Source organism: Tenrec ecaudatus, chromosome 14, assembly GCF_050624435.1.
Source record: "Tenrec ecaudatus isolate mTenEca1 chromosome 14, mTenEca1.hap1, whole genome shotgun sequence".
Lineage (NCBI taxonomy): Eukaryota > Metazoa > Chordata > Mammalia > Afrosoricida > Tenrecidae > Tenrec > Tenrec ecaudatus.
The window spans coordinates 81,548,141-81,570,209 of record NC_134543.1 but is presented as its reverse complement, the minus strand read 5'-3'; the positions used below and the strand labels follow the sequence as shown (position 1 = coordinate 81,570,209).

Sequence of the window (22,069 nt, the reverse complement as noted above, 5' to 3'; positions counted from 1 at the left end):
CAGTTTTCTCAACAAGCCTGGAGCAAAGACAACGCTCCACTGCATACCTCAGACAGACAATAAAAGATGTTCCCTCTCTCCATTCCCCTCCAACGTGCACGGGAAGTATGCTCCTCCCTCCCACCTATCCACTGCAGGGCATCTATGGTATAGCTCCAGGAGTCCCCATGGCCCTGTCCAATAAGCAAACTGCCAGGTTGGCAGTTCAAACCCACCAACCTCTTCACTGGGAAAAAAACAAAAACATAAGGCTGCCTGTCCCATAAAGATTTATAGCCTCAGAAGCCCTATATGGGCTTGCTAAGAGACAGAGTCGACTCAGTTGCAATGAGTTGGTTTCTGGTATACCTCAGAAGTGAGGACGACATCTGTCTTGCTTCCTAGGACCAAGTCATCAGGAATAGGGCAATCTCTAGAACAGAGTGCCATGAAAGGTGCAGGAGGAGTGGAAAGCAGGGAAGCCCTGGATGAGATGAACTTCCAGGAGCTACAACAATGGTCTTAGACACATCAAAGATCATGCCGACTACACAAAGCCCAGCCAATGCTTCACTGAGTCCTACGTGACATTTCTCCCAGAAATCAGTGACAACGTGATGGCATCTAACAAGAGCCACAGCTAATAGCAGAAGAACCAGGCTGCGGACAGCTGAACAAAGCACAGTCCGTGTCTTGAATCAGCCATCTAGCTGGGCTTTAGCACTGATACGTGATATAGGCCAAAGCCAAACTCACTGTCACCCAGTCGATCCTGACACGGAGCGGCCCCCTAGGGCAGGGCAGGAGAGCTGCTGTGAGTTTCTGAGACGGTCGCTGTTCACCAGAGTAGGAAGCCCCACGGGCAGGCGAGTGGTTTCGAATTGCCCAACCTGCCATTACTACGTCACCAGGGGTCCTTACAGATGGCAAAGGAGGAGCCCAAACTAGCCACCCAGGGTCGACAATAGATTGGGTCTGAAAAATAACAAGATACAAAGGTGACAGACAAGGGCATTTGAGGACAACAATAACTATGAAAAAAACATGATGCTACCAGACATGTGAAACCATTAAGAACAGCGTCCGATGTCAATGTGGAGGTGAAGCTGCGGGATGGGGACAGAGCTGTCCACCGGGCGCGGGAAGTAAAAGTGAACGAGTCTCGTCTTTTTATGTCTCATCCTTACACAAAGGACAGCTGCCTGTCCTAGAAGAGGAAGGGGCAGGGGAGGAGTGAGGGGGGGGAAGACCTGAAGCTGTTAAATGGCCCAAGGACCACCAATCAGACCTAGCCACCTCCTTCCTGGTGTGATTTTCATCCCTCCTCTCTGCATCCTTACTTTCCCCATAAGCCCTCTGACTTATGACTAGTCTCTTACCCTCTTTGAGGTTAACATCTGCCAATTAATCATGACACTCAGGCCTTAAATTGTGCATAAGACACCCCCGTAGGTGTTCTTCATCCTGAGGGACAGCTCTGAGGGCAGCGCAGTAAAGGAACTGCTACTGAGCTCGGCTGGGAAACAGGAGCATGGATTTTAAATAGGCAGCTTTTAAAGGAAAATGCCTCGATCATAGATTATTGGTGAAATACAAACAACTACAATATCCACTTGAAGGTCAAACCAAATCCAAACCTACAGCCAGTGAGTCAATCCCAACTCAGAACAACCCTGTAAGGCAGAGCAGAACTGTGGGTTTATGAGACTTCAGGAGAGTGGGAAGCCTCATCTTTCTCTCAGGAAAAGGCTGGTGGCTTTGACCTGCTCACTTCACAGTTAGCAGCCCAACACATAGGCACTATGCAAGCAGGGATCCAGGGCACAGCACAAGCTGATAGAGTTGTGGGATTATTATGTGTTCCTCCTGGACTGTTACAGCAGAAATGATCCTCATGTTTTCAACAACTGCTGTAGTCTCTCTCCACCTGATTCATGGACTTCCACCTCCTCTGTAATAGAAATAACTAAACCCAGCTGCTATACATGGGTTCTTTCTTTTTAATTAAAGTGGGATTAAATTATGACACGTTTTGTTAAGTTCCTGGTACCCTGTATAATCGGCTAGATACAACCTGCTCTCCTACACAACCTCCGAATAAAAAATCAGTGGTTCAAGAGTTCACCCCTCCTACAGAGAAAGATGATAGAAAAAAGGCCAGTATTTACATACAACTTTCATCCCCTCCAGGATGAAATTTGGCCAAACCTGATGGAAAACAGGTGGCAAAGGTGTTATGTGTTGGGCTGCTAACTGTGAGGTTAGCGGATCAAACCCTCCTGCCAGTCCTCCGCAGAAAGATGAGGCTTTCGACTTGAGGAAAGGGTTTCAGCCTCAGAAACCCCCAGGGGGCAGTTCTACCCTGTCTCTGAGGGCTGCTGAAAGTCACAGTAGACTTGGTGGCAGTAAGAGTTGATGGAAAATATTGGTATACTTCAAAACTCTTTATTCCTATATATCAATACTATTTCTATATTCAATACAAGTTTATTTATAAGGCTAAAATCATCATATTAATTTTAGAACAAGGCATAGCCATCACTTGGTTCTTTACCCTTCTCCTGAGTCAATTAAAGCTTAGGTTACCATAAAGGACAGGAACTTCTAAGAGAATGACCTTAAGCTGAAAGTTAGATTTTAAAATGAAGAAGAGCTTCAGAAATAATTCAAAGTTGTAGAAAATCACAAAGGCCTAAGGGATCAAAAGATTAAGAGTCCCAGGTTTATTACAGATTCCAAAGAAATTTAAAAGTCCCAGGCGTGGTGCTGATTCATGGTAGAACTGTGGAGCCTCAGTTTTCCATCTGTAGGGGTACATAGAAAGAAGAGAGGTGGGAAGAAGGGGGAAAGAATGGGTTAACAGTTATGTAAGGCCTACTTCTAAAAAATAGATTTGTAGACACATAAAGAAGAGGTCTTATATGATGAGGGTAATGAATGTACAAATGTGCTTTACACAATTGATGTATGTATGGACTGTGATAAGAGTTGTATGTGCCCCTAATAAAACGATTTAAAAAAATAGGTCTTTTCCAGAAAGAGAATAATTTCCTGTTTCTACTATAAGATAAAAGCTTAGAAAAGTCAAAGAAAATAAATATGAGAGACAATCAAACTGCTTCAATCATCTGCATACAATAGTAAAATGTCATTTTTATGCAACCTGCAGCTGAAGAAACAAGCATGACTGAGTACTATGGAGAATTTTTAAAGGCTGTCTCTATTAGTCTCAAAGAATGAGTTTTGGGTAAAGTCAGCGAGGATGGTCAGGCTTCGTCGTGCACTTTGGACATGTTATCAGGAAGATCAGCCGCTGGAAAAGGCCATCATGCCTGGTAAAGGAGAGGGACAGAGCAAAGGAGGAAGGCCCTTGGCAAGACGGATTATCACCAGGGCTGCAGCCCCGGGCTAAAACATAAGAACAACTGAGAGCATGGGGCAGACTGGGCAGTGCTTCAGTCTGCTGTGCACAGAGTCGCTGTGGGTCAGCACGGGTTCACTGTCAGACAGCACCTAAGAAAGCAGCATCTGAATCTCGGCAAGCAGTGACTGGCTCTGCTCAACACACAGGAGGAGGAAGGACAGTTTGTCTTGTCGTGCGCTGAGATTTCCTGTCCTCTCTACTTATTCTAAGAGAGCAATATGCTTATCAACCGAGCAGTACATTAGAGTGAAGACCTCCATAAAGCCAGGGCAAAGAGTGTGCGGATGTGCTTTATACAATTGATGTTTGTATGTGTATGGATTGTGATAAGAGTTGTATGAGCCCCTAATAAAACGTTTAAAACAAACAAAACAAAAATAAAACAAACCATCTGCTGGTCCTAAGAAAGAGGCTAAGAAATGAGCCCAAGTGGGTAGAAAAGATGGGAGGATTACAGTGGCCAAGACAGAAAATAAAATACACAAGCACCCTAGTATGTTTGAAATGGTCCAAGAATGACAGAGATGGGGGTGGGTGGATAAAGAGACTTGCAATGGACATTCTGTAAGTCCTGGGTGACAAATGCTTGGTGGCTCGGTTACTAAGCCAGAGGTTGCTAGTTCAGAGTCATCCAGAGGAATTCTGGTGACTTACTTCTTATCATTTATAGTCTTGAAAACACTGTGGTGTGGAGTTCTACCGTGCAACACAGAGGGTTGGCCACTGGCTTGTTTGTTTTCTAAGACAAAGGAGGTACGAGGAAAATAGATCAATTACGGCCAATCACTTTGAACAAGGTCACAAGCATAAGTAAGCTTTCTCTCCTGGAGAGATGCAGCACTCTGCGCATACTGTTGACCTGATTACTGCTAGGCTCTTGCCAGTCATCAAAGGGTGGGGAGCACCATCATTTTACACAGACCTGCACTGGGATTCAGGAGTAAGACATCCTTTATTCCTAACACACTTCATACCCTAGAGCAGGGGTCCTCAAACTACGGGCCGTGGGCCACATGCGGCCCGCCGAGGACATGTATCTGGCACGCCGGGTGTTTTTGCCCCATTTTGGTTTTTACTTCAAAATAAGATATGTGCAGTGTGCATAGGAATTTGTTCATATTTTTTTAAAACTATAGTCCTGCCCTCCAATGAGGGACAGTGAACTGGTCTCTTGTTTAAAAAGTTTGAGGACCCCTGCTCTAGAGCAATGGTTCTCAACCTTCCTCATGCCAAGACCCTTTAATACAGTTCTTCATGGTGTGGTGACCCCCCAACCATAAAATTATTTCCATTGCTACTTCATCACTGTCATTTTGCTACTGTGATGAATCGGGCGACCCCTGTGAAAGGGTCGTTTGACCCCCAAAGGGGTCACGACCCACACCTTGAGAACCCCTGCTCTAGCGTGTTCCTGGAAGTGGACGATCCTGTCCCCTGGGTGACACTACAGCAATTCAGAGTGGCTGCCAAAGCATGTGCCTACAGCTTATCTGAATCGTGGGCTAGTATGCTGAAGATCTGAATTGCCACACGTGGTACTGAGTTGTTTTAAGAAAAGAAGATGGGTGGTCAGCCAAACAAATTTTGGAAACTGTGTGTAGTCTACAACACAGCTAGGACCCCGAGATTGTGACTTGCCTCAAGCATTCATGACTTAAAAACCTAAAAAATAAATCCCATATATATATATATAATATATATTATACACACACACTATATTTATATATATAAAATCTCATACTTCAGGCCATTTCAGAGTCACGCCCACTAAAAGTGCATCGCCAACTCATTATTTTATTGAAAGAGTGTTTTAAAAAATAAAGAACCATGAAATTCATGTGGACTATGCCCTCTCAGCAATGACACCCACTAGTGGTGGGGAAGAATACAGTGATTGTATTATTATTATTATTGTAACATTTTTTAATAAGTCATTTATTGGGGGCTCTGACAATTCTTATAACAATCCATATATTAATTGCATCAAGCACATTTGTACATATGTTGCCATCATCATTTCCAAAACATTTTCTTTCTACTTGAATTTCCAAAACATTTTCTTTCTACTTGAACCCTTGGGATCAGCTCTTTCTTTCCCCTCCCTTCCCACTCTCATGCACTCTTAATAATTTATAAATTTTTTTATTTTCATATTTTATACTGTCTACTGTCTCCCTTCATCCACCTTTCTGTTGCTTGTCTCCCGGGTTGGGAGCAGAACATCGATCATTGCAATTGGTTCCCCCGTTCTTCCCCTTCTCTCCCCACCTTCCCCTAATCTCATGGTATCACTACGCTCATTATTGGTACCAAGGGGTTTATCTGTCCTGGATTCTGTGTCTAGGGCTATTATCTGTGCCTATGTATATGCTCTGCTCTAACTGGTTTGCAAGGTAGAACTGGGGTCATGATAGTGGGGAGGAGGAAGCATTAAAAACTAAAGGAATGCTATGTGTTTCCTTGGTGCTATACTGTACCCTAGCTGGATCGACCCTTCCTTGTGACCCTTTTGTGAACCCATTGTCTACAGATGGGCTTTGGGTTTTCACACCAACCCACCTTGTTCACATTGGTATGATTGTTTATTTTGGGTCTTCTGGTGCCTGATCCCTGATCCCTTTGACACCTCATGATCACACAGGCTGGTGTGCTATCTCCATGTGAGCTCTGTTGCTTCCCTGCTAGATGGCTGCTTGTTTAATTTTAAGCCTTCAAGACCCCCAGACTCTATATCTTTTAATAGCCAGACACCATCAGCTTTCTTCACCACAAAAGCTTATGCATCCATTTTGTCTTCAGTGATTATGTCGGGAAGGCGAGCGTCACAGAATGCCAGGCTATTAGAACAAAGTATTCTTGCATTGAGGGAGGACTTGAGGCCCAATGTCTGTCCTGTTACCTTAATTCTTAACCCATAATTATATGTACAGATACCTATATCCCTATCACTATATATTAATATAGTTACACATGTGCATGCCTATGTTTATACCTCTATAAATGCCCTTTGCCTCCTAGTTCTTTCCTGTATTTCCTTTTACTTTCCTCCTGTTCCACTATCATGTTCGACCTTCATTCAGCTCTCAGTACTTCCTCTCGGCTATATTACACTTGACCAACCCCCACCTATTTTAACTCTTATTGTGTCCTGAGAGAAGGTTTCCATTAGCACACTGGTTTTCCACTCCACAATTCTAGCCCACTTTGGTGCATGTCATTGACTGTAATGAAATAGCATCCTTCCCAGTCCCTCCCTATGTGTCCTATCTCTGTTCCCCTAAGTTTGGGGACCAGAGCCCAGCTCCTCTGAGCCTTGATTTCTGATGCCATACAATGAGGCTAGTGGTACCACTTATTTCACCGAGTTGTAAGAATCCACAAAGTGACCTTAGCACAGTGCTTAGAATTTTACTCGTGTGCCACTATCAATCATTATGGTAAATACTAAGCCTTACATAGTCACTGGCATGGTCTTTTTATGTCCCAACCTGTAGGCTTATGAATAAACAACTTCTTAGCAAACATTGCTGATAAAAAGAACTTTAGTTGCCTGTGCCATCTAAGAAAGAAGCCCGGGTATACAGTGGCTAAGTGCTCTGACCAAAAGGTTGGCAGATCTACCCCGGCAGCTGCTCCGTGAAGGAAGATGTGGTAGTCTTCAGTGAAGGTGCCAGACAGTCCCAGAAACCCTGAACTCTGTCCGGTCTCTACGTGTTTGTGGTAGCTCTGCCAGAGACAGGGGGGCATGAACTACATCCTACATATCCAGGAACTAGTCATTAGTTACACCCACTCAAAAAATACGGATGTGGGCGGCTCCTCGTGCCTCCTATCAAAATGTGTATCTTGTATTTACTCAGTGCACCGTAAAATTCAAAACACAAAGCATTATTTGTAAGTGTCTTTCTTCTGGCAGGAGGGAAATGTTCTATTTGATTTCCACTGGTCAAGCTCCAACCCCATGTGTACAAACACACGTACATGTGAAAAACTGTATACATGTACTTGTGCTTTGGGTTTGGGTCTGAACGGCTCCTCCTTAATGACTAGATAGGTTCTGAAAGGGCTTCGACCATGTCCCCAAACCAGATCCACTCTGAAAAGACATTCTGAAACCAACTAAAAACATTCAAAAGAATAATACTCAAAGCAATTCCAACAATGCTGTCAGCAGTACTTTGGGAGCGGGTTGACCAGCCGGCAGTGACTTCCATAAAAGGCAAACTCATTTGTAGGTGAAGTGCCTTTCAGCTTTGCAGTGCAGTTCCTCCCTTCCTGGTGCCCTGGCTCACAGACGCTGGCTCCCCTCTCCTCGAGTTTCTCTAGCTGAGGGCTCCAGACCTCTGCACATCCTTAGGGTAGCAAGGTGTTCCAGAAACTTCCCAGGTCACAATCGGGCATCAAGCACAAGTGACTCCATGATTGTGCCTTTCTTTCAAGGATTTTTTTCTTTTTCTTTCTTTCTTTTCTTTTTCTTTCAAGGATTTTTTTCTCCACAGATGCTTCCCTGGGGCTCTCATTTTGTTTTTAAAAACAATCCCAATCAATCAATAAAAGTAATAACAGTAAGATAACACAATTGAAAAAATAGCGTGAACAAGTACTTCACACACACGATACCCAAATGCAAAATTGCAACTGCACACTTGTACAGACTTTGAAGGGTGATAAGAAAGAGACATGCAAATTAAAAGCCAAGCAAGAGGTCCCCAAGAAAACAGGCCCCTGGGTGGAACCTACAGATTACCCTTGATTACTAAAGTCAAGGTCTGCCGTTGAAAACCAACGTGGGGTGGGAGAGTATTCTGGAGATCTGTTTCTCTAACAAGTACAGGCAAGACAACGCAATGGAGCAGTTCTACTCTGTCGTCCCTGGAACCCTGTAAGTTCGGATCCAAGTGTCGGCAGAAGGGTGTAAAAGAAAAACAAAAACAGAAAGTCACCAGGCTGGAGAAAATGGCTTGTCAAACTAGTTGTGCTTGAGAATATAGCGCCCAGCCTTGTTGATGGACTTATAAACTGCAATGACCACAATGGAAAACGGTCCAGCTGTTATCTACTAAATAAAGCTGAACATAGTCACATTGTGGGGCCCAGAAATGCCTAATTTTGTTCCCCAAAGAAGATACACACGAATGTGCATAGAAGCATTATTCATAAGAGCCCCAAAGTGGGAGCCAGGCAAACGCCCTTCCTCAGTAATGGCTGCATGTTCAGAGCAGGGCTTTGAATTCAGGCGAATGGATCCCGTCGAGGCAAACAGAGTAAAAGCAGAGCAGATGCCAATTTTAAAATTGGGTGAGACAGAATGACAACCAAATGGGAACAGTCACGAGCTGAAGTCCTGCAACGGGAGGCTCAAGAGAGACAGGGAGCCCCTCCAGGAGTGACGTGGGAAGCCGAATTCTTGGCAGATTGCGGACACGCGTCCACGGCAGCAGGTGGCCACCATCGTTCTATGGAATGAAGTTGTTTTCCTGACTGCCTTTTTGATGCAGAGGGAGGTTCCGTTTTTAGCACGGCGTGAACCGTGCTTTCCCCACTCCGCTGAGGTGTCCTGGTGGCGCGGTTGTGCATTGGGCTGCTAACAGGAATGCCAGCGGTTTCTAACAGGGGCGGTTCTACCTTGTCCTCTAGGGTCGCCACGAGTCAGCATCGACTTAATAAACACTCAGGTGCTACCTTCAAAGTATGTTGTTTTTTAAAAAAAATATATTGTTATAGTTATATAAGAATTTCAATTTTCAAAAAAAATGAATTTTAATTTTCAAAGGATTCTCTTGAGGAATACCCCAGCTTTATATCCTTGTTTTTCCCCCTCCACAGCAGGACTACTTCCTTATTGCTATTTAATAGGGTAGATTGAATTCTTCCATAATATTAAACTTCTCCACCCCTAGATACTGCTGATTTCTACCACACACTGTGTGAATTAGCATACTTCTGGCAGTCTGAAAACAAGTGACAGCTCATTAATACATCACCTACATGACCAAGCTCACCCGACAGCGGGTATGAAAGGAGACTCAGTGGTGACACACATGCCTACCTCTCAGAAACTGGACAATTCCCCCTTTCAAATGACCCTGACACCCCCCGCCACCTTCTGGAAGGACAACATGTCCAAGTGAAGGTGGATCACGCTGGAGCCTCGAAGAGCTGACCTTTGAGCATTTACGTTGATGCCACCTCAGTTTACATGCTCTGCCTGGTATTGTAACAAAGTAACCAATCTTGTTTTCCTCAAAGCCCTTGAGTAGTACAGCCCTAAACCTGCCAATCCCGAAAAGAGTCAAATATAACAGTAAGTAAAACAAGAGTCGCAGAGTAGATAGAACAAAACCTAACAAGATGCCAACTCACAGTGGGCAACCAACCTCACGAGAACACAATCATTTCACCAAGCATGGCAAAGCTAATGGTATGGATTTTCCTAGGTGCACCATTGTATGGCTCTGAAACTGTCGGAAACATCGTATGGTTCGTAACTGTCATGTCAACTCCAAGAGCGAGACATGCAGAGATCATTACTAGGCCCAAGAGGCAATAGAGGAAACTATGGGTTCATGAAGGCAAATGACAAAGACTCAGAGGGAGCCAATCACAGTCAATGCCATGGTTTAGTTCCCAACTCAAACTCTTCCACGGCTCCCCATTAACCTAAGTCAATGTCATCTTCCCAGAGTTCATAGACCCATGGAAGGTAAAGTAATGAAATGCCCAGAATTCCTGAAGTTAACAATGGAGCCATTATTTCCAACCTCTTCCTGAGAACATTTTATTATTATTATTTTAAATCATTTTATTGGGGGCTCATACAGTTCTTATCACAATTCATAGATATATCCATTGTCTCATGCATATTTGTACATCTGTTACCATCATCATTCTCAAAACATTTGCTTTCTTCTTGAGCCCTTGAAATCAGTGCATTTTTCCTCTCCCTCCCCACACCCCACTCCCTCATCAACCCTTGATAATTTATAACTCATTATTGTTGTTTCATGTCTTACACTGCTTGATGTCTCCCTTCACCCACTTTTCTGTTGTCCATCCCCCAGGGAGGGGGTTATATGTAGATCCTTGCCATCAGTGCCCCCTTTCTCCCCCACCTTCCCTTTCCCCTTCCCCTCCTGGTATCACTACTCTCATTATTGGTTCTGAGGGGTTTATCTGTCCTGGATTCCCTGTGTTTCCAGCTCTGATCTGTACCAGAGTATATCCTCTGGTTTAGCGGGAGTTGTAAGGTAGAATTGGGATCATGATAGTGGGGGCAGGTGGAGGGGAAGAATCATTAAACTACAGGAAAGTTGTATGTTTCATCCTCAGAGCTGCTTAGTAAGCTCAGTGGTTTATATTTTAACTCCCTGTATTTCCACTCCTCTCCAGACAAGATAAACAGGGACAGAGGCAGTTAGGCAAGAAGGCATAGGCACCATCACGCCAAGAAAACTGGCACCAACTGGAAAGAATGGCAATGACCTTAGTTAAAAAGAAACCAGTACCTCTCACTAAAAGTTATTCAAACTCACCTGAGGACAGCGTTGTACCTTTACCAAAAGCTATGACTCTCAACAGGCTACACCACAGCTTCCAGACTAGAGTAGACTAAGAAAATAGCCTGGGTGATCGACTCCAAAGAACATCAGCCAATGAAAACCCGAGAGATCTCAACAACAAGGGGGATTCCCCCTAACTCAGGGATTTACTCCAAGGCTGCTCACACAACAACAAGGCCGTTTGAAAAACAACAGGGCCGTTAGAATTGCCCTAGGACTGGGATTCATTTCTTCTTTTACCATCTACCCTCCCAAGCGCCCATCCACTGGGACTTCTCAGAGCCTTTCTGTTCAGTCCTGCCTAGGAAAATCTTGACTCTGGTGGGAAAGAGAAGACAACTAACGTTCGCGGTTCCCGGCACATCGTGCCAGGCACTTTTCTATGAGCTTGGTCTGTTTCTGACTGCAGGGACGGGAACTGTGGCTCCGGGATGAACTAACTTGCCCCAAGTCCCACAGTCAAGGAATGGTGGAGCTGTGACTCACACGCATTCCTGCCCCATTCCAAAGTCTTGTCTTCTTGGGGACCCATAACCCCCTGGCAACCTGAGCATCAGTGGGAGCGTGCTGGAAATGCAGGCTGAATGGATCCCAATAGGCTTTTTCACAAGATCCCGAGGTTCTTTCTGAGCGCTGAGTTTGAGAGGCACTGCTAACCATACCACTAACAAGAGAAAATGGACTCTCCCCAGGGGATGCCAGCCGTGGCTACTGGGATGCTAGCCCTCATTTAGTACTATGGACCAAGTTGATGCTCGCATACTGACACGCACCATCTGAATCTTATTTAAATACAGCTGGAGATGTTAGAGGAAGGGAGCAATCGTGACAGAGTTCCATAAACAAATGAGAAGATGCTAAGATGTCTACCACCGTTCAATCTTGGAGGAGACGCTCCAACATAAGGAACCCAGTCCACACTTCCTATTGCCCTCTGGTGGATTATATCCAGGAAGTCTACCGTGGAATTGGTCTGCAGAAAGGGAAGTTGAGAAACATACTTAAGTCAAAGATCACAAGAGATTTGCCACAAAAATTATCTCACTGACCCAGGAGCAGGAACAAACCCGGTTTGATTCAGAGCAAAAGGCCCGAGTGAATGGTCAGTGAAATATCCTGGAAGGCCTGAAGGTGATTAAGAAAAATATCCCGAGAATTTCCTTCAAGAGCAGGAAACATGATCAAAAATTGATATCCCATTCCCAGACCTTTCTTCTCTTTTCTTATTCTTTCTGTCCCAGCTACAGGGATCTTCTGACTATGATCGTTTGTTGAGATACAGTTTGCATACCACAAACTTCATGCTTTTAAACAGCTCCCTAGGTTTTTAGTATATTCAAAAGCTGTGCAAACACTTCTATATAATTAAGGAACCCTGTCAGTCCCCTTAGTGCCCCCCCCAAAAAATGCCCATTAACAGTTGCTCCGTATTTCCTTGTCAACTCAGCCCCCGCCCCTCCAGCAATCGATGGTCTGCTCTCTGTCTCTACAGAGTTGCCTATTTGAGACATTTCATATCAATAGGATGATACAGTATTTGGATCTTTATACCTAGAGTCTTTCATTTAGTAATAATTTCAAGGTTCATCTATGTTACAGCATGCATCCAGACTCCATTTCTTTTTATTAATCAAGTTAATTTTGGCACTGACCTGATGGCAATAGATTATAGGTTACTGTGGTGAGGTGAAATTTTTAATATGACTCTTTTACCCAAGTCTCTGTAATGTCCACCAAATGAATGGGTATGTGTAACACTAATGGAAGGGACTGGTCAGTTTTCATTATAAACACTCCTGTCTGTAAGGATGAGATATTTTTAAAACCAAGGACCGAGAAAGCCCCGGGACCATTTTGGAAGAGCATGTTCCAAATATCTGTCTTTAGTGGCAGAGGCTGCTGAGACCAGATGCAACAGAGCCTCGGAGGATGGGCAATGAGGCTATAGGGTCAAATTCTTCTCATCTGGCCCCTGACTACAGAACTGTGCCGCAGAGTGACAAGCAGGCTGGCTCCCTTGCCCACGCAGGAAAAGCCAAAGAACCATGTGGCTGAGATACTGAGTACAGGGGAAAGACTTGGCTACCACGTGGGCTGAAAGGCTGCGAACCAGATACACTTGGCTTCTGGCTGAGCCCAATAACTGTATCCTTACACAGTGTCCTCACACTGGTCCTGACTTACAATAACCTAAAAATGGCTGGTGCCAGAATAGGTAAAGAAGGATGGAGTATAGAGACATGTCTGACTCTTGCCTCGTGGCAACTGGGAAGCCAGAAGAGGTCAGGCATGTCCACCTCCATGCCCTTCATGGCAATTATAAATATTCCACTGGCTGGGTATACAACATTTCATATACCCATTCGTCAGTCCATGGACATTTGGGTTGGCATGTGAGTGACGCTGCTATGAACAGGTGTGCCAAAGTTTTTGTGGCTAGGTGTTCAATTCTCCTGAATCTATACCTCAAAGTAGAATTGGACATGTGGCACTTCTGTGTGACATTTCAAGATAATGCAAAACTGGCTGCCCATTTTACACCTCCACCAGCAATGCCTGATGGTTCTGATCGCTCCACATCCTTGCCAACACTTGCTGTATTGGAGTTTGTTTTGTACATTTCTTCTATGGGTGTTGTGCTGTGTGTGTGCATTTCTTTTCTTTTTCAGCATAGCCACCGCTAACCAAAACCCCAAACCTGTTGCTGTGGAATTGATTTTACTCACAGCAGCCTTATAGCGCTATGATAGAGACAGTCCTAGAATGGCCGATGGTCAGGTCTTCCTCCTTCCGAGCAGCTGTTATGAAACATAACTCTTCCTAGTTTGGGTGTGCAGTCCCCAAAGACTAATGCTTTGAGCAACTTCTCATGTGCTTATTGGCCATGTGCATCTCTTCACTGGAGAATGTGTACTAAAATCCTTTGCTTGTAGTTTAATTGGGTTATTTGTCTTTTCATTGCTGAACTGTATGAGTTCTTTCTTCTTTTTTTCGCCTCCATCTCCATGAGAGTCTACCTCAGGATGTTTGTCCTTGCTGTTCCTTCTCTTTGGAAAACTCTTTCCCCAAATACCCAGTTCAGCTAGAAGAATGGCTCTGGACCTGAACCCACAATCCTCAAACGGCTCAGGGACACGTTCTCTCTCCTTTTCTGGCCCAGGATCACCCTTGCTTTTGCATTTCTGATGTTGTTCCTCCGCTCCTGGTTACCTCCAACTAGTTCACCTGCAGGAAGCACTAGAACAGCGGTTCTCAACCTGTGGGTCATGACCTCTTTGGGGGTCAAATGACCCTTTTTAGGTGTCGCCTAAGACCATCAGAAAACACATATTTCCGATGGTCTTAGGAACTGAGATACCGCTTCTCTATCCGCTTCCAGGTGGGTCCGCCCACATGCAGATACACCCACATATGAACACCCTGTGTGAAGACTGTTACCCATGCTACACCGTGCTTCAAGACAAAATTTCATTTATTTGTAATTAGAAGTAAATATTTCATAATATATAATTTGAGGTAGTTAGTTTATTGTGCCAACCTGGCCAATAAACACATGTGGGGTTAATTGAAAGGCGGAGGGATAAATGGCTCGGTGAGTCTCGCCTTTATAGTTCTTGGGTCTCTTGATTTGTGATGGTCAGACCAGAGTGCAGCTGCCTTAGCCAGTTCCTTGCTTCAGCTGGCAAGGCTCACTTCCTGCAAGACATCCCCAATGAGAAGCCACATGGACCTACCCCGATGCAGCCCTGGGTGCTGGAGCAGCTGTGTGGAGACCCCTGCCAGTGCTGAGATGTTTACACATTCACTGACTCATCTTTCCCCCTACAGACGGCATCATTATGTCTGTTTTGGAGGACTTTGTCGATTGGTGTCGGACATATGGGTTAATGTTGAACTTGTGGGCTTGGGCAGCACTGGGTTGAGATGTTTTCTTGATGTGCACTTAACCTTTATATAAAACACTCTTATACATGAGTTTCTGTGGATTTGTTTCTCTAAAGTACCCAGACTAAAACATAATTACATATTGGTTTTGTGATTAATCACTATGCCTTAATGATGTTCAATTTGTAACAATGAAAATACATCCTGCATATCAGATATTTACATGACAATTCCTAACAGTAGCAGAATTACAGTTATGAAGTAGCAATGAAAATAATTTTATGGCTGGGGGTCAGCAAAACATGAGAAACTGCATTAAGGGGTTGCGGCATTAGGAAGGTTGAGAACCACTGCACCAACATATGTCTGCCACCTCAGTGAACTTGCAGAATGAAGAAAAAAATTACAGTACAGTTCTTGGACCACTACCCAGATTCAGTCTGCCTCACATTGTGTTAGGTAAATTGCTTTCCCTGTGCAGTCTGACAATTATTGACACACACCCCAAATACAAATCTTTGTGCTACATTGTATCATCAACCTGAAGCAGCCCTCTCCCTCTCTAGGACGGTTTTGCCATCCTTCATAGACCAGCATAGTCCAGCCCCTCCCTGGAGACTTGTTTGCCAGTCCTAAAGAAAGCCTAAAAGGATGCTCTCTACTCTGACACAGAATCAACAACCGCTTACAAAATTCATTTGTATTTAACGGGTGACTTTTTAATCCCAGGATATCTGAGATGAAGCTCCCGCACCCACAGATGATGTTAACATATGGGAACTATTCGAAAGTGCTAATTTGGTAACGGGAGTCTAAAAGACACACACCGACACAGAACCACATTCTGTGTTCTGGGTCACACTGAATTAAAGCTATTTAACATTGTTGCAATCGTGTATTGTTCTCCTTCTCAGAGACATTGCCACAAGGTTGCAAAACTGCTGGGCATCTCTAACTACACAGCAGCACTCAGTAGCAGCCCCCCCAGCGGCATTCTTTGGATACTCTGGGAACTTTGGAGCTCATTCAATTGCTGCTCAATCCCCATCAGCTGGACAGCACTGAGTAGAAACCACACCTCCCAGCGAGCTAAGGAACTAGATTTACTTTCTTTTAGGACTCTGTATCAATTGGAAGACACACTATTAACATGCCAGCTCTTCAGAATTTTTTTTCAAATGACAGAAAAGAAAAGCCATGCATTAAATGGGCACATAATGCTTAAAACCCATCTGGATTTGTGAAATCGGAGATGCTGAAATGTGCGAAATTGTTGTCTTAGAACTGAGCTAGCGCAGTCTCACCAGAATTTTATTTAAGAGCACCTGGGTGGCACAGTGGGCTGGCAACACATTGAGCGGCTAACAACAAGGTCAGCAGCTCAAGCCCACCAGTCGGTACCAGGTATAGGATGAAGCTAGGCTGTCTGCTCCCATAAATATTTGCACATCTTGGAAACTCAAACAGGGCAGTTCTATTCCGTCCTATACTATGGCTAGGAGTCAGATTCGACTCGATGGTAGTGAGTTTGGGATTGTCTTGTCATTCTTGTTGTCAGTTGGTTGGTTGGCTTGGATTTTCAGCAAGTTTGCAGAGAACCCTGCTCCAGGAAGGGGCTTTGACCTGCTACGGCTCCGTAACAACGGCCCTGCTGACCACAGTGAAATAAATGATCGCCACAACACTGCCAGGGCACATTCGTTTATAAGAGGTAAGATAGCAGGTGGCCATGAGCTGCCAGAAGGGAGCAACGCAGAGAGGCTTTTCGCCCGGTGGGGAAGGTGGGGGGCGGGGTAATCTTTGCAGGAAAAAGTAAGAGTAACACCCATACATAAAGGTCAAATTATGATCAAGAACTTTAAAATGGAAATGCTTTCAACTTTCTTTAAGTGGAAGGCACCATTTAAATCAGCAAGTACATCTTGAGAATTCCAGCCCTAAGGCTCTTCCTTCACCAAGCGCTGATTGCCGTCCCTAAAGCAGGCACGAGCCTTGCAGTTTTATCTAGTGAAACACTACCCGGTGCACTTGAGTGTTTGAATAGGTTTCAGATTTGCTGATAGGTTCCTTAGTGCTAATCACTTTAAAACTGAAACAAAGCACAAACGGAAGGCTGAGATGAAGCCTGTTGGTCCTGAAGGGACGCCACTTGGCACCGCAACCCAAGAACTAGATAGAGTGCTGTCTGACACCTTCTCACACCTAGTCCATTTGGGTGCAATGTCAACTTTCCTTTCTTCCTCGGGGTGTTCTCTCAGGAACTGTCCTGGCTCAAGCAGCCTCCTGAAGCCACTCACACAAAGCAGTTCAGTTTCAACTCTGCAGCCCAGGTCATGCTAAGTCAGAGAGAGTTCTCAGCAAAAGACCCTAACTTGGGTGGCAAAAAGAAGAGGGTGAGGTTGTCCGGGGCACCAGGCTGATACTGCAAACTGCTCTCCATCATTCCAAAAAGAAAATGAAAAAACCCACCAAACTGTAGGCCTTCTTTTGATCTCACTGCCATGAGACATCGGTAGCAGGGTGTACTCTATACGCTCTCCCAAGGCCACGGGTAACCTGGGCATTTAAAGAAGACACCGCAGCTTTTTTTTTTAACTTGCTCATAAAAGCCCTTAAGAATCAAGCAGCCAGAACTTTATTCAATTACCTCTCCACAAATACCACTGTGCCCCCCACAGAAAGGTAACAAGGCAGTTGGTGGGTTCAGCAGCAGCGGTTGCCACCAACCTCAGTCTATTCTTGTCGGTTTGGTTGGTGGCCATCATCAGCCAGCTGGTTCTGAGTCATGGAAATCCTAGGTACGAAGAAGTTCGCTGCTCCATGGGGTTTTTCCAGCAGTGACCTTTGAAAGCAGATCGCCAGGCCTGCCTCCTAAGGTGCCTCTGGAAGGATCCAGACTACCAGCAGCTGTTTGAGCTAGGAGTCGTCCAGTACTTACCCACTCGCATCATCCAGGAAGTCTAGAAAACGAAGACTGAGAACTGCATCATGTCGAGAAGAAGGGCAAAGCCCATCCTTCTGCACAGAATTCACTCATCGGTAGAGAGCAGTCACCAGCACTAAAACTCTCGGCCCTCCTGTAGAAAACCTGTCCCTCTGAAGGACTTCAGAGAAGTACTGAAATCAGACTCAGAACAAACCTTACCTGTCTCACTCCTGGTCACCCGGGAAGCAATGACACTAAAGGTCTGGTTCCTAGACTAACAGCATCAGCATCACCTGGGAAGCAGCTGGAAAGAACAATCCCTGGACTCACCCTAGGTCCACAGAATCAGAGCCTCTAGGGCACAGCCCAGCAGTCTGTGGTGGGGCATGCCCTCCAAGTGGTTCTGAGATGTGCTCCAGCTTGAGCATCACTTTCCTGAAGGAGCCCTGGGGTCACCATGGTTACCAGGTGGGCTCCTAACCCACCAGGTGAATTGTTGGCAGCTATTAGCCACTCTGAGGGACTTAGATGGGACTTTCTATTCTTGTCAAGAGTCACAGTCTAAGAAACTCACCTGGGGCAGTTCTACCCTGTCCTATAAGGTCACCATGAGTCGGCATGGACTTGATGGCAGTGAGTTGGGTATTTGGTTTGGTTTTGGTGACATAAGGACCCCTGGGGGCACAGCTTACTACAGATCAGCAGGTCGACCTCACAAGGGGACAAGGTTTCTGGTCCGGTGAAGAGTTACCATCTCAAAAACTCCTGGGAGCAGTTCTATCCGGCGTTATAGGCTTGCTATGAGTCAGAATTGACTCGATAGTAGTGAGTTTGGGCTCCGGTTGGTGACCAAGTGGGCTAAGCTAATCACAGGTTAATGATTCAAACCCACTAGCTGAGAAGATGGGGGCTGCCTGTTCCAGTGACGCCTGAGAGTCTGGGAAAGCCCATGGCACATTCTACTTTGTCCCACCCCATAGTCCCATAGGATGGCTGTAAGTCAGAACTGACTTAATGGCAGTAGGTCCTTAGGAAAAGGGAAGACGCAGTACCTGGGTACTGCAGTACCCTGACTCTTCTACAACGTGTTGAGTGCATGTGTGTGGTGGATGAGATTTGCTCTTGGTGGAAACCTACCACCTTACTTTAATTACTGAGCAGAGACAAAGCCCAACAAAGGGGGAGTAGAATGAAATGATAGGATATGTTGGAAAGAAAGGGAAAAGGAAGATAAATAGCTACTTGCAAAGGTTCAAGTAAACTAAACCTTTGGGTGAGGGAAAAGTGTGTGTGTGTGTGTGTGTGTGTGTGTGTGTGTGTGTGTGAGGGGGGGAGGAAGGGTGTTATTTACCCATCTTACTATAATGTAAACAATCAGTTACTTTTTAGAATGAGCCAGTAGATGAAAGAGCATGAGATGACTAAAGCACCGGTGTTACTTTAAAGTTTAAAAGCATTTTTATTCCCATTATCTCATGCAAGTCTCTCAAGGCCTGTACTGATGAGGAGTAGGGCCAGGCATCGCCCATTTGCCTGATGGGAGAAACTACAGTTTAGAGAGGTGAGCTTCAGCCGTGGGTCGTCAGCTCTAAAGCTGAAACAGATGTCAAGATCTGCCCGACGCCAGAACCTGTGTGCCGAGACAATGTGATTCTCCCATCTTGGAATCTGCCCCAAAGCCGACTTCTCGCAAGGAGAAAATGCAGCAGAAACGGGAAGCATCTACTGTAGCACGCGGGAGCAGCGTGTGGGTGGGGGCCCCTTTAAGTACTTAACACACAAACCCAACAGCCAAGGTGTTCAGCCAAGAGAGAAAAGCAGGAGCAGGAGAGAGAAGGCATATTTCTAGCCTGCATAATCATTCCTGGACCGATTCCCACGAGCAGCCTCCAAGGCGAACAGCAGCTCACTGCCGAGGCTGAAGCTCCTCCACCCTCTGGGTTATGACAGCGCCGCCCGCCCGGACTCCTGCGCAGGCAAAATCCCAAAACTCAAAACAAGAAGTGTAAAAAGTGCAGCGTAGGGAAGCATCCTGCACAAGCTCGTCTGCCCCAGGATGGCAGGTCCAGGGCCCTGGGGAGGAGGTGGGAAGAGGCAGACCCACCTGCCCAATTCTTTCCCATCCAGTCCCCCACCCCCACCCCCTCAGGAAGCATGGAAGGGAGCCCAGAGATGGAGTCAAAGGTTGATCCACCCTGGAAACTCTCAAACTCTTCACCTGGCCTCCCTAGCCCTGCCCTCTAGTGCGTGTGCGTGCGTGCGTGCGTGTGTGTGTGTGTGTGTGTGTGTGTGTGTAAAATTCAGCCCATCCCCTTACCGTACCCCAAACCCCCTGCCCTCCATTGCTTCCGTGTGCGTGTGTGTGTGTGTGTGTGTGTAAAATTTAGCCCATCCCGTACCCCAATCCCGCTGCTAGATTCTAGGCAGACACCTCCCTTGGAACTCTGGAGGCCAGAGAGCCTGAGACCCCCTTGGAGGTTGGGGAGGGGACATCGCCACCAGCGCCCAGGGCAGGGGGCATGCTCGCCTCGGTTTGGGCAGTGATGAGTTTCCTGCAAGGGGCCAAAGAAGGGGAGGTTTGGGTGGGTCACGGACTACACCTGGCAGAGGGGGAGCTGAGGCAGGGGTACAGCGACCCCTCCGTCCCCACCCCAGACCTTAGGCACTATCTACCTTTGGGGTCGGACCCACCACAGGAGCAGAACAGGAAGAAGGAGGGATCCACGCTCAACTTTGTGGGCGAAACCTGCTCCGTTCCACGGTTTGCCCAACCCTGGCCTCCCACGGCGTCTCGGGTTCGGCGAGAACCCGGGACCCAAGTCCCTGCCCGCGCGCACAAAGCTGCCGCGCTGGGGCGCGCAGTCGCCTCTGGCCAACTTGAACGCCTGGCGCTGAGCGCGCGCCCTGCCCTCCAGCCAAGCCCAGTCGCCCCCAGCGCAGGGGTGCTGCAGCCGCACCCCACCCCACCCGGCCGGCCGGGCCCCGCCTCGCCCTCCGGCTCCCCACGCCCCGATCCTACCGTGGCGCCAGGCTCGTGCCCCGGCCGTGCCAGGGCTCTGCACGCGTCCGGGTCTGCGCGGCTTCTCCCCGGGGGGCGCCCCGCGCGGGGCTCCCGGCTCTGCACGAGGTTCCACTGGCCGGGCGCTGGCTGGCCGCCGCCTAGCGGCTCCGGCGCGCCCTCAGGGAGGGCCGCGGGGCGGGAAACTTCCAAGCGCTCCAACTCCGGGCCCCGGAGCTCCGGCTGCCGCCGCCGCCCGCCGCCGAGTGCAAGCGCCCGCGAAGCCAACCTGCCCCCGCGGCCGCCTCTGAGCATGCCCAGTGCCGCCGTGGGCGAGCCCGAGCTCTGGCCCGGGGCAGGGAGCGGCGGCTGGGGGCCGGGAGGGGGGGGGGGGTGGGCGGACCCGCCCTGGGCGCCGGGGCCCGCAAAGGCGGGGGAGCAAAGGGGGCCCTGCCTGCCCGCCGGGCGGCGCCCGCGGGGATAACGGGTCTGGGGAGGGCAAGGCAGGACAAGTGTCTGGGGGGTGGGGGGGGCGGGAGGCTGAGAAGTTTGGGGGGCAGGAAGGTAGCTGCTTGTGAGAACTTCTCTGCCTGGCGATGTTCTGAAGGTCGAGGAGGGCATGTGCATCCTCTGGGAAGAGACGCGGTGGTCCCCGCAGCTGGGGCTTGGGCAGAGCATCCAGGCCCAGGGTCTTAGGCTCCAGGAGCGAATGGCAGGGGCCTGGCAAGGGCTGGGAAGGACTGAGGCAGCCAACTGATCCACGCTTAGGGCCGTCATTCAAACATACGGACCGACCTGCTTTTGTAACATTTCTTGGTTTTTCAAGAAATGACAGACATCTGTGTGTGTGTGTGTGTGTGTGTGCGTGCGTGCGTGTGTGTGTTGCTTGCTTTGGTTTTTCAGGTAACCTATCCCAATTTTTGAAAATTGGAAGTTCCATTTATTTTTTAAAAAAATAGGGGACAAGAAAAAAATCAATGAAAAGATATGCCTAGGTCGGTGCCATGGTCAGTGCCTCAGCCAGCCAATATGAGGACCCTGATTTCTGCCTTCTTTCAGCCACAAGGTGCTGAGTACCTTCTGTGGCTTGGGAGGGCACTGGAAGGCATCCAAGGTGAGTCAGATTGCCTTTAAAGTACTACTAGCTACTAGAGGAAATAGGGTTTCCTGAAGGAGGAGAGCTATAGACTTGACCTTCAGGATGAGACAGGTTATGAAAGAAGCCCGGGGAGCACTAAGTTTTGGAAAACATCAACTCAGAGCCGGTTATCTCCTGCTTTACTGCTCCCACGTTTTAG

The 22,069-nt window shown here is 47.1% G+C and overlaps 1 protein-coding gene across 2 annotated transcripts in view; it reads right to left on the bottom strand.

Moving 5' to 3' along the window:
- STXBP6 (syntaxin binding protein 6) overlaps window positions 1–21,072 on the bottom strand; it is a 290,271-nt gene extending 269,199 nt beyond the window's left edge. Inside the window, exon 1 of one of the 2 annotated variants that reach the window (XM_075530994.1) lies at window positions 20,793–21,072. The gene's annotated coding sequence lies outside the window, so the exon portion shown is untranslated. The remainder of the gene's footprint in view (window positions 1–20,792) is intronic. The other variant, XM_075530993.1, reaches the window with a different exon arrangement.
- Between the last annotated feature and the right edge of the window lie 997 nt (window positions 21,073–22,069).